The 13,034-nt window shown below is 43.9% G+C and overlaps 1 non-coding gene across 1 annotated transcript; it reads right to left on the bottom strand.

Annotated features, from left to right (window-relative positions):
- Positions 1–11,303: 11,303 nt before the first annotated feature.
- LOC112449408 (small nucleolar RNA SNORA79) lies at positions 11,304–11,450 on the bottom strand. The gene has a single exon (XR_003037980.1). It is a non-coding gene; the product is annotated as a small nucleolar RNA SNORA79 (small nucleolar RNA).
- Between the last annotated feature and the right edge of the window lie 1,584 nt (positions 11,451–13,034).

The raw sequence follows: 13,034 nt of genomic DNA, 5'->3' as shown, positions 1-13,034 counted from the left end.
GTTTCTCACCTTCAGTTTTGATCCCATCTGATCCACTCTTCCATTTTTCAGCCAGGTTGCTCATTCTGAAATGTCAGTTTGGCCTCAGAATGCCCCTAACTGTGAGTAATTCATAACTCTATCAGTGACTCCCCAGGGCTCCCAGCTGTGGGAACTCAGATATACTTGGAAAGTTTCCAGAAGTCATGTACAGATGTGAGAGTTGGACCATAAAGAAGGGCTGAGAGCCAAAGAATTGATGTTTTTGAATTGTGGTGTTGGAGAAGACTTGAGAGTCCCTTGGACCGCAAGGAGATCAAACCAGTCCATCCTAAAGGAGATCAACCCCGAATATTCATTGGAAGGACTGATGCTGAAACTCCAGTACTTTGGCCATCTGATGTGAAGAGCCAAATCACTGGAAAAGACCCTGATGCTGGGTCTTTTGGATTGAGGGCAGGAGGAGTAGGTTACAGAGGATGAGATGGTTGAGTGGCTTCACTGAGTCAATGGACATGAGCTTGAGCAAACTCCAGGAGATAGTGAAGAACAGGGAAACCTGGCATGCTGTAGTCCATGGGGTCACAAAGTGGCGGACATGACTTAGCAACTGAACAACAGCAACAAAAGCACTTGGGGCTTCCCTGGTGGCTCAGAGGTAGAGAATCCACCTGCCAGTGCAGAAGGTTCGGCTTTGATCCCTGGGTGGGGAAGATCCCCCGGAAAGGGAAATGGCAACCCACTCTAGTGTTCTTGCTTGGAAAATCCCCTGGAGAGAGGAACCTGGTGGGCTACAGTCCATGAGGTTGCAAGAGTCAGACACAACACAGTGACTAAACACCAACAAATGCACGTAGCATAAAGCTTATCATCTTAACCCTTGTTGACGTTAATTAAATTCACATTGGTGAGCAACAAATCTCCAGAACTTTTCCATCTTGCAAAATTGAAACTCCATGTCCATTAAATAATAACTCCCCACTACCCTTCCCCAGGCTCCTTGTAACCATCATTCTTTCTATCTCAATGGTTTTGACCATTCCAGGTACTTCATGTAAGTGGAATCATATAGTATTTGTCTTTTTGTGACTGGCTTATTTTGCTTAGTATAATGTCCTTAAGGTTCATCCATGTTGTAACATGTGTCAGAATTTACTTTCTTTTAAAGGCTGAATAATATTCCATTGTGTGTATAGACCACATTTTCTTTATCTATTTATCCATCAGTGGATACTTGGGTTGCTTCTGTCTCTTGGCTGTTGTGATTAATGATGCTATGAATGTGTGTGTGTGTGTGTGTGTGTGTGTGTAAATACCTCTTTGAGACCATGCTTTCAATAATTTTGGATACATACCCAGAAGTGGGATTGCTGGGTCATATGATAGTTTTGCTTTTAATCTTTTCAGGGACCACCATACTGTTGGAAACGTTCGGAGAAGTATAGAAGCCTAGGTTCTACCCTGGGAGATGCTGACTCCGTAGGTCTGGAGGCGAAGTAGGAGAGCTGAGCATCTCCCCTTTCACCTCCTCCGCAAGCCCCTCCCACACTCCTGGTGACTCTATAGAATTGAGTCTAAATTCTTGAGCCTGGCACACAAATGCCTTGATGACCTACCTCCACTCTGCCTCTCCAGCTTTCTCCTCTCCACTGTACCCCTCACCACACTTGTGCTTGAAAAATAACCATCTGCTTGTTTCCTAGGTCTTTCACACTTCCAGGCTTTTGCACATGCTCTATCTCCCATCTACAGTTCCCTACCCCTCTCTTCTGTGCCTGGAAAATCTCAGTTTAAACTGGCAAAATTCAGCTCAGATATTGGTCACCCCCATATGGAAAGCCCTTCTCTTCCTGGTCTTGACTCCTCTTGGCCAGAAGTCAATCTGAGTCCCACTGAAGAAGGAGAAGAACTATCCTGGTCTCTCTCAGGTCCACATAAGGAACCATTTCTTTATCCTCATCTGCAGATTTTGAACAAAGTTTAACTGCACACATGTCATGGTTTCCATGGTTACTGTAAAGGCATTCTAAATGTAGATGATTATATAACCAGCTGGGATGATTCTTTTGGGGAAAAGAAAAGTTTTGACCCTCCTCTAGCAGTGAATGACTTGCTGACTCAAGGAATGTGGGTGGTGACTGTGCATGGGGTCACTGAAAAATAATGCATTTGGACTGCAGGCAGCAGTAAGACTTGCCTTCAGAGAGCAAGTACCCCCATGCCACCATCCAGAACAGAGCTCTCCTTCTGCATATGGGAAAGCTGAGGTCACTGAAGTGACTTTCCTTGAGTTCTATAGAGAGCTGGAGCCTGAGCCAGGACTAGCTTCAGGTCGCCAGGGGTAGCAAGCCATGGGGGAAAGGAGCCCTGAATTTGACGTGGGACTACTTAAATATGAACCTTGGCTCTTGGAGCCTCTGCTTTTAAACTTGTGTTATTATTTGTATTAATATTAGTCAGTGTAATCAATGCTGTTTACTGTAACAAAGAAGTCCAAAATCTCAGTGACCTTTTCAACAATAAAATTTCCATTTTTTGTGTGTATGAGACAGTGTAATTGGGCATTTGATGGATAACCTTCCATGTGGTGACTTGGCAGTCCAGGCTCCTTTTGCTGCTTGTTTCTGCCATCTCAGAGGATCATGAAGAGCAGATGGCAAAAGGCCTCCTTCTGCTAGGTGGACACAGGATAACAAGCACAGTGGGTTCATAGGAGGGAACATGGGAAAAAGCTGTCCTCCCGCCAGGAACATCTGCTTGTATTGCTTTAGCAAACTTAGCCTAAAAGGTTGGGGGGTCCTTGAAATCAAAGAACTGGTCTCCATCTGGGGCACCTATGAAAGCCTTCCACTTCCACACGGCTCCTTCCTCAGCCACCATGTTGGAATTTACCTGAAAGGGAGGCCAAAAGATAAAGACCAGAAACTTTAAAGTCATGCAGATTTGAGTTTTATCTTTGCTCCCATGTCTTACTAGCCACGGGATCTTGGGCAAGTCATTTACCTTCTCAGAGTTTCTTTACTGAAAAAGGGGATAATTAATAAAGATGGGAAGATGAAATTGGCTACATATAGAACAGTGCTTGCCCGTAGTTGGTGCTCAACAAATATGTTCTTTGTTACTTTCCTGGTCTGATTTTTAGAACCTGGAACCTAATGGCCCCTCAAAACCGTGACCGCTTCTTCCTCCATACAGTGTTTTCACCTCCTGTGTCTTTGCCTCTTTTTATCCTTGTCCTGGTAGATGTGCCTGGGGTGTATTTCACAAGCCAGTCTCCACCTTCTTAGCATTTCCCTACCACTCCGAGCTCTGGACCCATCCTAGAATGCTGTCAACCCCAACAGGCCACAGTCAGATAGGTTGGTAGATAGCTCTTAGGAACCACAGGGCCAAACCATGCAGTTTGTTGGAGGCCTTGAGGACAGTATTTTATTCTAAATGCAATGGAAAATCAATAAAGGATGTTACAAGATGAGAGAAGAATGACTTAAGTGATTTTAAAAGAGATGTTTTTTTTTTCCTCCTGCTCAGTGGGGAATGAATTGTAGAGGTATGGGGCTAAGCAGGAAGACCTGTTAGAATGGGAGTAGTTGGGATGGAGAGAAATGGAGAGACTTAAGAGATTTTCAGGAGGACTAGAGTTCGATCCCTGGTCAGGGAGCTCAGATCCCACATGCCAAGTGGTATGGCCAAAAAATTGAAAAAAAAAAAAAAAAAGAGTCTCTATGACTGGGAAGTTCTCCCAAAACAGAAGGGCTGAAAGTGATCAGAAGGAAGGAGGAGAATATTCAGGAGATTTGAAATATAGAACGTTGTTCTCAGCAAAAGAAAACAATATAGCAGTGCTCGTTGTAGAAGCAGCAGTACCTGAAGGCGCAGTTACAGAAAAGTTGACTGAGCTAAAGAAAGACGAATCTACAGATGGAAAGTCTTCTCATATAATAAGAAAAAAGAACCGTCACACAGTCCCTGCCAGGGAAGATTTAACATCTCAAGGATGAAGAAACAATCCTAAGAGTATACTTGAAGGTAAACATTTTTAAAAGAAAGGGAGAAAAATCAGACCAACATGAGAGCAAATTTCTCCACAACATTCAATACAGAAGAAGAAAAGAAACAGAGTCAAAGCTTTGAAGGAAGATTACGTTCAAGTTCTGTGCTTAAGCAAGAGGTCATTCCTGTTGGAAGACAATGTAAAAACATCCACAAGTATGCAGAGACAGTATTATACCACCTGAATTTTTTTTTCTGGGAAAAAAAAAAAAAAAAGACTGGAAAATGTCAAGATATAAAATAAACATTTTAAGAATGGGAAGTGAAAATTATCAGTGGTGGGCAGTCAGAGTTGAAATAGTTTAGAATACATCTAAATATTTTTTAAAATAGAAAGCAAATGTCATAATGGAGCTTTTCAGATGGCACAGTGGTAAAGAATCTACTTGCAATGCAAGAGATGCGGGTTCGCTCCTTGGGTCAGGAAGATCCCCCAGAAGGAAATGGCAACACACTCTAGCATTCTTGCCTGGGAAATTCCATGGCAGAGAAGCCTGGCAGGCTATAGTCCATGGGGAGGCAAAGAGTCGAATGTGACTGAGCGACTGAGCACATGTGCAAATGTCATAAACAATCCTAGAAAGACTAGAAATAATAGTGAATGGTTAGTGAGCACTTCCCATATGCTTGGCTCTGAATGTTTTACTAAATTCTCATATCTTCATAAGGGGCACTGTTAGAACCTATTTAAAAAAAAACACAAGGAAGTGGAATACAGAGAGATTAAGTAATTTCCCCAAGGTTACACACACACACACACACACACACACGAATCTAGGAAATTTGACTCCAGAGCTTGCATGATCATACTCCTTCCTAACCAAATGGGAAGAAGAGGGTAATAAAAATAAAAAATAAATACGGGTGAATCTTACAAATCTATATAAATAAAAATGTGTATAGGAGAACTTTCAGGTGGAATTTCAAGCTGGATACCTTCCTACAACAAACACATAAAAATCATGAAAGAAAAAACATAAAAAATTTTGTATTATATGACCTTAAGCATTCCTAAGAAATAATCAGTAATATACCTACAGGTTTATGTATAAGGATTCTTGACTTTGTTAAATTAATTTATTTCTGGCTGCACTGGGTCTTCATTTCTGGGTGAGGATTCTCTCTACTTGCAGTGAGCAGGGGTCACTCTTCAGTTTGGGTCCATGGGCTTCTCTTATATATATATATATATATATATATATATATATATATATAAAGCAAACTTTTTGGTCAACCCAATACATATAATTGTATTCCTTTTCAGATTCTTGTCCATTATAGGTTATTGCAAGGTATCAAATATAATTCCCTGTGCTCTACAGTAGGTTCTTTTTGTTTCCTTTATATATAGTAGGTTGTATTTGCTAATCCAAAACTCCTAATTTATCCCCCCCCCACACCTTTTCCCTTTGGTAACTGTTTTCTATACATCCGAGTCTATTTCTGTTTTGAAAACAAGTTCATTTGTAACATTTTTTAAGATCCCACATATAATTGATATCGTATACTATTTGTCTTTGTCTGACTTACTTCACTCAGTATGACAATCTCTAAGTTCATCTATGTTGCTGCAAATGGCATTATTTCATTCTTTTTTATGGAGGGGTAGTATTCCATTGTATATATAATATATATTATATATATTATATATATATTACATCTTCTTTATCCATTCATCTGTCAATGGACATTTAGGTTGTTGGGAAATGTAGTTTTAAAAATATCATGAACAATCTTACAAGGTTTTGGTGGATTCTGTAACCAAAGGGAGAGTGGGAGAGTGAATCAAAGTGAAAGCCGCTCAGCTGTGACTGACTCTTTTTGACCCCCATGGACTGTAGCCTGCCAGGTCCTCTGTCCATGGAATTCTCCAGGCCAGAATACTAGAGTGGGTAACTGTTCCCTCTTCCAGGGAATCTTCCCAACCCAGAGATCAAACCCATGTCTCCTGCATTGCAGGTGGCTTCTTTACCACCAGAGCCACCAGGGAAGCCCAAGAATACTGGAGTGGGTTGCCTATCCCTTCTCCAGAGGATTTTCCCCATCCAGGAATCAAACCTCAGTCTCTTGCATTACAGGCGGATTCTTTACCAGCTGAGTTACTCTTTGTGACCCCGGGGACTGTAGCCTGCCAGGCTCCTCTGTCCATGGGGATTCTCCAGGCAAGAATACTAGAGTGGGTTGCCATGCCCTCCTCCAGTGGATCTCCCCAACCCAGGATCGAACCTAGGTCTCCCACATCTCAAGCAGATTCTTTACTGTCTGAGCCACCAGGGAAGCCTGGGAGAGTGAATACTAGAAAACAAATTGCACTCTGACTTGGCCCAGAACAAATCTTACTACATATTAAGTGGAAAAAGTAGGGGAAAAAAACCAGAATCAATTTTAGACATCTATTTGTAAAGCAGGAAAAAAACAGAATGAATTTTACACATCTATGAGAACCTGTGGGCTTCCCAGGAGGCTCAGTAGCAAAGAATACGCCTGCCAATGCTGGAGACTCCAGTTTAATCCCTGGGTCGGGATGAGCCCTTGGAGAAGGACATGGCAACGCACTCCAGTGTTCTCATCTGGAAAATCCCATGGACAGAGGAGCCTGGCTATGGTCCACGGGGTCACAAAAGAGTTGGGCACGACTTAGCAACTAAACAACAAAAACGTGTACCTGTATGAAAAATTAATTTTTTTTCCTCCTGTATAAATAGCGGTATTCTTTAAGAGTTGGGGTTGGGGATGATTTAAATTTTCTTCTTTGTGCTTGTTTGGTGTGTTTTCCCAATTTTCTACAAATTAACGTTTATTTCCCCCTATAATCAGAAAAGTTCACCGTATATTCATTAAAAGAAGATTTAATTTAGGAGAGAGAGCCATGTGTGTAGTGTGACTGCAGCTGCCTCTCCTTTCTTCTCTGATTTCCCTCTGCTGGGCTTCTTTTGTTGGGGGATCTCTCATCTCTCACACAAAGGAATGACACTGTCTTTTCTATGTCTCAGATATGAAGCCCCAGAGGGAGTTGTCAGTGAGCTTATTTTGGTGAGAGGCAGAACGTTTCCTACCAGGAATACAAGTCAGCCTCAAACATGGCCTCTCCTCCAGGGGGATAATTAAGAGCAGTTCTCTTGTTCTCCCAGGCATGAGAGGCTCTTGCACTGAGATGGGGAGAGAGGGGCTGTTCAGAAAAGGGTGATGCTGGAGGCTGGGGCAGGAACCAGGAAACAGGAAGGGCTTTAAAGAAACTTCGATTCCCAGTCCTTCTGCTTCTTGGAGACTGAGACAGGGAGGGGTTCAGGAAAGACCTGCTTCATCCTGGGGTCTGGCTTCTTAACTGATCTTCCCCAGGGGAGGGACAGTCTTTTTTTCTTTCAGTTTTATTGAGATATAATCGCTAAATAGCACTGCATACATTTAAGGAGTACAGCATGATTGACTGTTACATATATTACAAAATGATAATTACAATAATTTAACATCCATCATCTCACATAGATACAAAAAAAAAAAAAAAAAGAAATGGATTTTTTTTCCTGTGATAAGAACTTTTAGGACTTAACTCTCTTCGCAATTTTCAAATATACCATACAGCAGCATTAACTACAGTCATCACGCTGTATGCTATATTCCCAGTGCTCATTTATTTTACAAGTAGAAATGTTCACCTTTTGACCACCTTCATTCAGTTCCCCCAGCCCCCACCTCTCTCCTCTGGTGACTGCAAATCTGATCTCTGTTTTTATGAGTTTGGGTTCCATGCCCCCCCACTCTTTTTTTCAGATTCCACATGTAAGTGGAATCTTGTAGTATCTTTCTTTGCCTGACACATAATGCCCTCAAGGCCCATCCATGTTGCAAACAGCAGGATTTCCTTTCATACGGCTGGATAGTATTTTGCTGTACATATGTGCCACATTTTCTTTACCCATTCATCTATCAGTAGGCACTTAATGTTGTTTCCGTGTCTTGGCTGTTGGGAGTAATGCGGCAATGAACATCTGGGTGCAGATATCTCTTTGACACAGCGCTTTCATTTTCTTCAGATGTGGACCCAGAAGTGTGATCGCTAGACCATAGGGTAGTTCTATTTTAATTTTTTGAGGAAAGACAGCTCTGACTCCCACTCAAAGCTTTGTTGGATTGGATGTTAGCCTGGCCTTTGGTCTAGTGATGATGCCTCAAGGCTCCCAAGGAGTAGACGAGTGTGTCCTGTGTGCCCAGCACTCTTCAGGCTGACGAGGAGTTCAAGGTTCAGCCCTGTGTTTTACTTACTGTGTGATTGCAGACAGAGCACTCACCTCCTCTGACCTTCAGTTTCCTGTCTGTAAACTGGTACTGTACAACCTCTACCCTTCAGGATGGATGAAAGTGTTAGTAGCTCAGTCCTGTTCGGCTCTATGCAACCACATGGACTGTAGCCCTCCAGGCTCCTCTGTCCATGGAATTCTCCAGGCAAAAATACTGGACTAGGTTACTGTTCCCTTCTACAGGGGTCTTCCAGACCCAGGGATAAAACCTGGGTCTCTTGCATTGCAGGTAGACTCTTTACCATCTGAGCCACCAGAAAAGTCCTTCAGGATGAGTAGGAAGATTAATTAACCAAGGTCCATGAAGTGGGCTTCCCTGGTAGCTCAGCTGGTAAAGAATCCACCTGCAATGCAAGAGACCCTGGTTTGATCCGTGGGTCAAAAAGATCCCCTAAAGAAGGGATAGGCTACCCACGCCAGTATTCTTGGGCTTTCCTGGTGGCTCAGACTGTAAAGAATCTGCCTGCAATGCAAGAGACCCTGGTTCGATCTCTGGGTTGGGAAGATCCCCTGGAGGAGGGCATGGCAACCCACTCCAGTATTCTTGCCTGGAAAATCCCCATGGACAGAAGAGCCTGGTGAGCTATAGTCATGGAGTCACAAAGAGTCTGTCACGACTGAGCAACTAAGCACCCACATGAAGTGTCTAGCATGGTGCCTGCTGAAGACTGAAAAATACTGGCTTAGGTGCTAGCCATACAGAACCCTTACACTGGGTGGCTTGAACAACAGAAACATTGTCTCAAAGTTCTGGAGGCTGGAAGTCTGAGATCAAGGTGTTGTCAAGGTCTGTGACTTCTGAAGACTGTGAGGGAAGGATCTCCCTCCTTGGCTCGTAGATGGCCATCATTTACCTGTGTCTCTTCACATCGTCTTCCTTTTAGGAAGACTATGTGTCTGTGTCTAAATCTCTCCTTATTATAAGGAAACCAGTCATTTTGGGATCGGACCCACCCTAAAGTCTCCATCATTAACTAGATTACCTCTGTAAAGACTCTGTCTCCAAATAAGGTCACATTCTTAAGTAGTGGGGTTGGGACTTCAACATATGAATTTCCATATGTGGGTGTGGGGTGGGGAGGGTGGGGGAGGAAGTTTCAATCCATAACAGGCACCTATAGCATCCATAGCAGAATATTAGAAATGTCATGATCAGCACGGTCCTTGCAGGCTTTTATATGTCATGCTGCCCTAGGCCATCTCGAGTTGCCATGGCACTGGTTTCCTGGAAAGGGGTCAGAAAAGTCTTTCTTGCCTGAGCCACAATGGTGACATTCCTGTCTGTCTCCCAGGGCTTCATCCCAGACAGCTCAACGTGCCAACAGTCTCCGGGGTGCTGGCCAGCTTATGCCTTGTCGGGTCAGGCCTGTTTAACTCCTTGTCTCTCTTACTGAGAAAGTCTGAGAAATTCAATTATTATATTCATTTATTTGGCATCCACTTCTATTATGCTTACTATGCACCAGGCATTATTCTAAGCACCTTGCACATATTAACTCATTTAATTCTCGTATCAATCCTATGAGGCAGCTGCTGTTTTCACCTCCTATATGATCAAATGGAGGCAAAGAGAGGTTAATTTGTCTAGGATTTCATGATTAGCAAGTGGGTGAGCTGGGGTTTTAACCCAAGCAGAGTTGCTCTGAACAACCACATTATGAAGGGGAAGCAATGTGGCAGGAATATAAACTTTGACATCAGAGAAATGTGAATTTGGATTTCAGCTAGTGAGCAGAACTGGAAATTTCCATCACTGCCTGACCCACAAATAGTTTTTCTAAGAAGAATAAGCCCACCCCCTAGTTCTCCTGCTTATGTTCTACTATGTCACTCCAGGTCTCAGGTGATTGGACTGAGGTGGACATGTGACTCAAGGGTGCTCCACTTGTTGGCTGGGACCCAAGGATGGCAAGTCAGATTTCACTCTCTGGCATTCGCTAAGAGGCTTGAGCAGTGAGGATGCGAGCTGAAACCTTTTGGTCCAGAGGCATCGTTGAACTGGAATGGTCATTTTGGGTCAGATGCAAGTTTGAATTAGAAGACAGTAGAAGGTGGCACAGTGGTAAAGAATCTGCCTACTGGTACAGGAGGTGCAAGAGATGCAGTTTCCATCCCTGGGTAGGGAAGATCCCCTGGAGGGGGAAAAAGGCAACCTGCTCCAGTATTCTTACCTGGAAAATTCCATGGACAGTGGAGCTTGACAGGCTACAGTTCATGGGGTTGCAAAGAGTCAGACATGACTGAGGGACAGAGCACGCGCGCACGCGCGTGCGTGCGTGCGCACACACACACACACACACACACACACGATACATGTGGGCCACTGGAGGACTGCTTTCAGCAGTGGGAAGAAGGGAGCAGAGCGCAGAGAGAGACAGTGATGCCTCATGCTAGAGCAGAGGTTGTTCCCAAGAAGGAAAGACAAGAGGCACACACACTGTTGCTGACCCTCCCCTTCACTGGTGCCCTTACACATTCAGCTTCTGTGCACGTTGGCTGCTAACACCTTAAAGTTGTTCCTTCCCCAGAGAAACCCTCAACCTTAGGGCTTTCCAGCCAGGTGGGTTAGTTCCTCTGTCCCCAGCAACCAGCTGCAAGGACTGACTCACATGAAGTACAGGAGGCTGGCGTCCCGACTCAAGATGAGGCCGACTCTGTGCCATTCATACCCTGGAGCTCCCTGTGTGATCAGGCTGGACCTGGTCTCCACCTGAGATGACATTCCTGCTTAGATTTCCTCTCTCCCCTTCCCTGTCCTGATTCCCTCTCACCTTCCTCCTAGGAGCCTCCCTCAATAATCACTTGCACAAGAATTCCCATCTCAAGGGCAAGTTGGATTCTCAAGAAACAAAGACAGGTACCTTGGTTCTTGACTGCTGTCCCCTTTAAGGCTCATAACATTTGGTCTTGTTGAATTTCCTATCCTAGGATTCTGAGTCACCTATTTTTTTTCTTTCTTTCTTTTTTTTTTCCAACTGTTGGACTCCACAAGAATCAGAAAGCACTGATGGACAGCCAACCCATTCCCATGGTGCCCTGAGTGAAGACAAGTCAGCTTAGATATATGATGGACTAAAATCCCACTACATAAGGCTCCAAGCAGTGAGAGGAACTGAGTCACTTATTTTCTGTATAAGGACCTGATTGAGTTAGACCAGGATGGCCTCTCTGTTTCTCACAGCTGAGCAAGTGCAAACTGAGTGAATTTGGTAAAGTTTGTGAATCATTCTTAATCTGACTCCATCTGGAAAATGGGCCCATTATTCCCCTAACTTTAGTGCTTGCTTTAGTGACTTAAGAGAATGTATTTTGTGACAGCTTATAGCATTGTGATTGGTTTAGAGTAGGCACTCTGTTAGTGAGTTCTAGGCTTTTTGTTTGTTTCTTTCATTCTTTTTTTTTTTTTAATAATATACTCTTTCTCCCTTACTCAATTCAGCCTGGGGAAGCATTAAGAGAAAATTTATCAGAGTACTGTATGACTTTCAAAGCACTATGGAAATGTGGGAGTTCAAAGAACTATAAATTTAGAGTCCCAGAGGTCCAAGTTCAATTCTCTAGCCCACTGCTTCTCAAATTATAATGATCTTATGAATCACTTGGGGTTATTGTGAACATGCAGACTCTGATTCAGGAGGTCTGAGTGGAGCCCAAGACACAGCCTTTGTAACAGGGCTCCAGGCAGTGCCAATGTGCTGGTCCTCAAAACAGCAAAACTTTGAGTGGGAAAGCTCTAATCTGTCTTTCGGTTCCAGAGTGATTTTTTTTTCCTCCCCACACAGTCAACCTGAATGGCAGGCTCTTCCCTTTACATAGCATTTTGCACCTCCTGTGAGATGTGGTTCCTGCCAATAAGGAGAGCTCAGTGGTTGAGGCAGCCAGGAAAGCTGTCGGTTGTAAAGGAAGGTATGTGGTAACTAGAGCAGGGAGGTGGGAGGCTGCTGAGGGGCCTTGCTCCTGGAAAAGGAGTCAGGAAAGTCTCCTTGGTGGGAGGAGCTCTCAGTCTATCACTGCCCAGATATCCCCGATTCCTACGTGCCTGCTCCCATACGCAAGGACCACACACAAGAATCCCGGGACTTCTATGACATCTCACCTCCTGTTTCCTGGACCCTGCTGTTGGTGCCCTGTCTTCTGGACAATATTATCCACACCTGAACCCACTGTGTTTCTGTGGCCATGGCCTTGAACTTCCCAGCTGCCTATGTATTGACATTAGAGGTCCTGGCCTGCCTCTTTCTGATCCAGGGTCTGTTTTGACACCATGAATAAAATGAGAGGTTCAAGCAGTTCCAGTTATGAGGGGGGGGGGGTGGGATGTGTGTTATTTCCACAACATTTAGTGCATTTCCTTTTTTCATTATAATCCTGGCCAAGTCCTTACAAACATTATCCTTTCCAAACCGAGATTGGTTTTCCGTGTTCATGGATGCCAACAGCTGGGGTAGGTTTCCCCCATCTGTTCACTTTCTCCTTTGCCATTCTTCTTTCTTTGCCCCTGTTTTCCCTCAGGGTTCTCAGCATGGAGGCTTTGTCTAGGAAAGGCCACTGTCGGCCTGAGTAGGGGGAGGAGGTCTTCTGCTTTTTGTTAAGCCACCTTCTGTTGGCATATCTGGGAGTTTCCACTTAAATCCTAGAAGTAGCTGAACAGAGAACAGGCCCTTGATTGATTAATCCTTTCCTAACATATGCTAAGAATCCTTA

This window comes from Bos taurus, chromosome 13 (assembly GCF_002263795.3).
Source record: "Bos taurus isolate L1 Dominette 01449 registration number 42190680 breed Hereford chromosome 13, ARS-UCD2.0, whole genome shotgun sequence".
Classification (NCBI taxonomy): domain Eukaryota; kingdom Metazoa; phylum Chordata; class Mammalia; order Artiodactyla; family Bovidae; genus Bos; species Bos taurus.
This window is presented reverse-complemented; position numbering and strand designations above follow the sequence as displayed.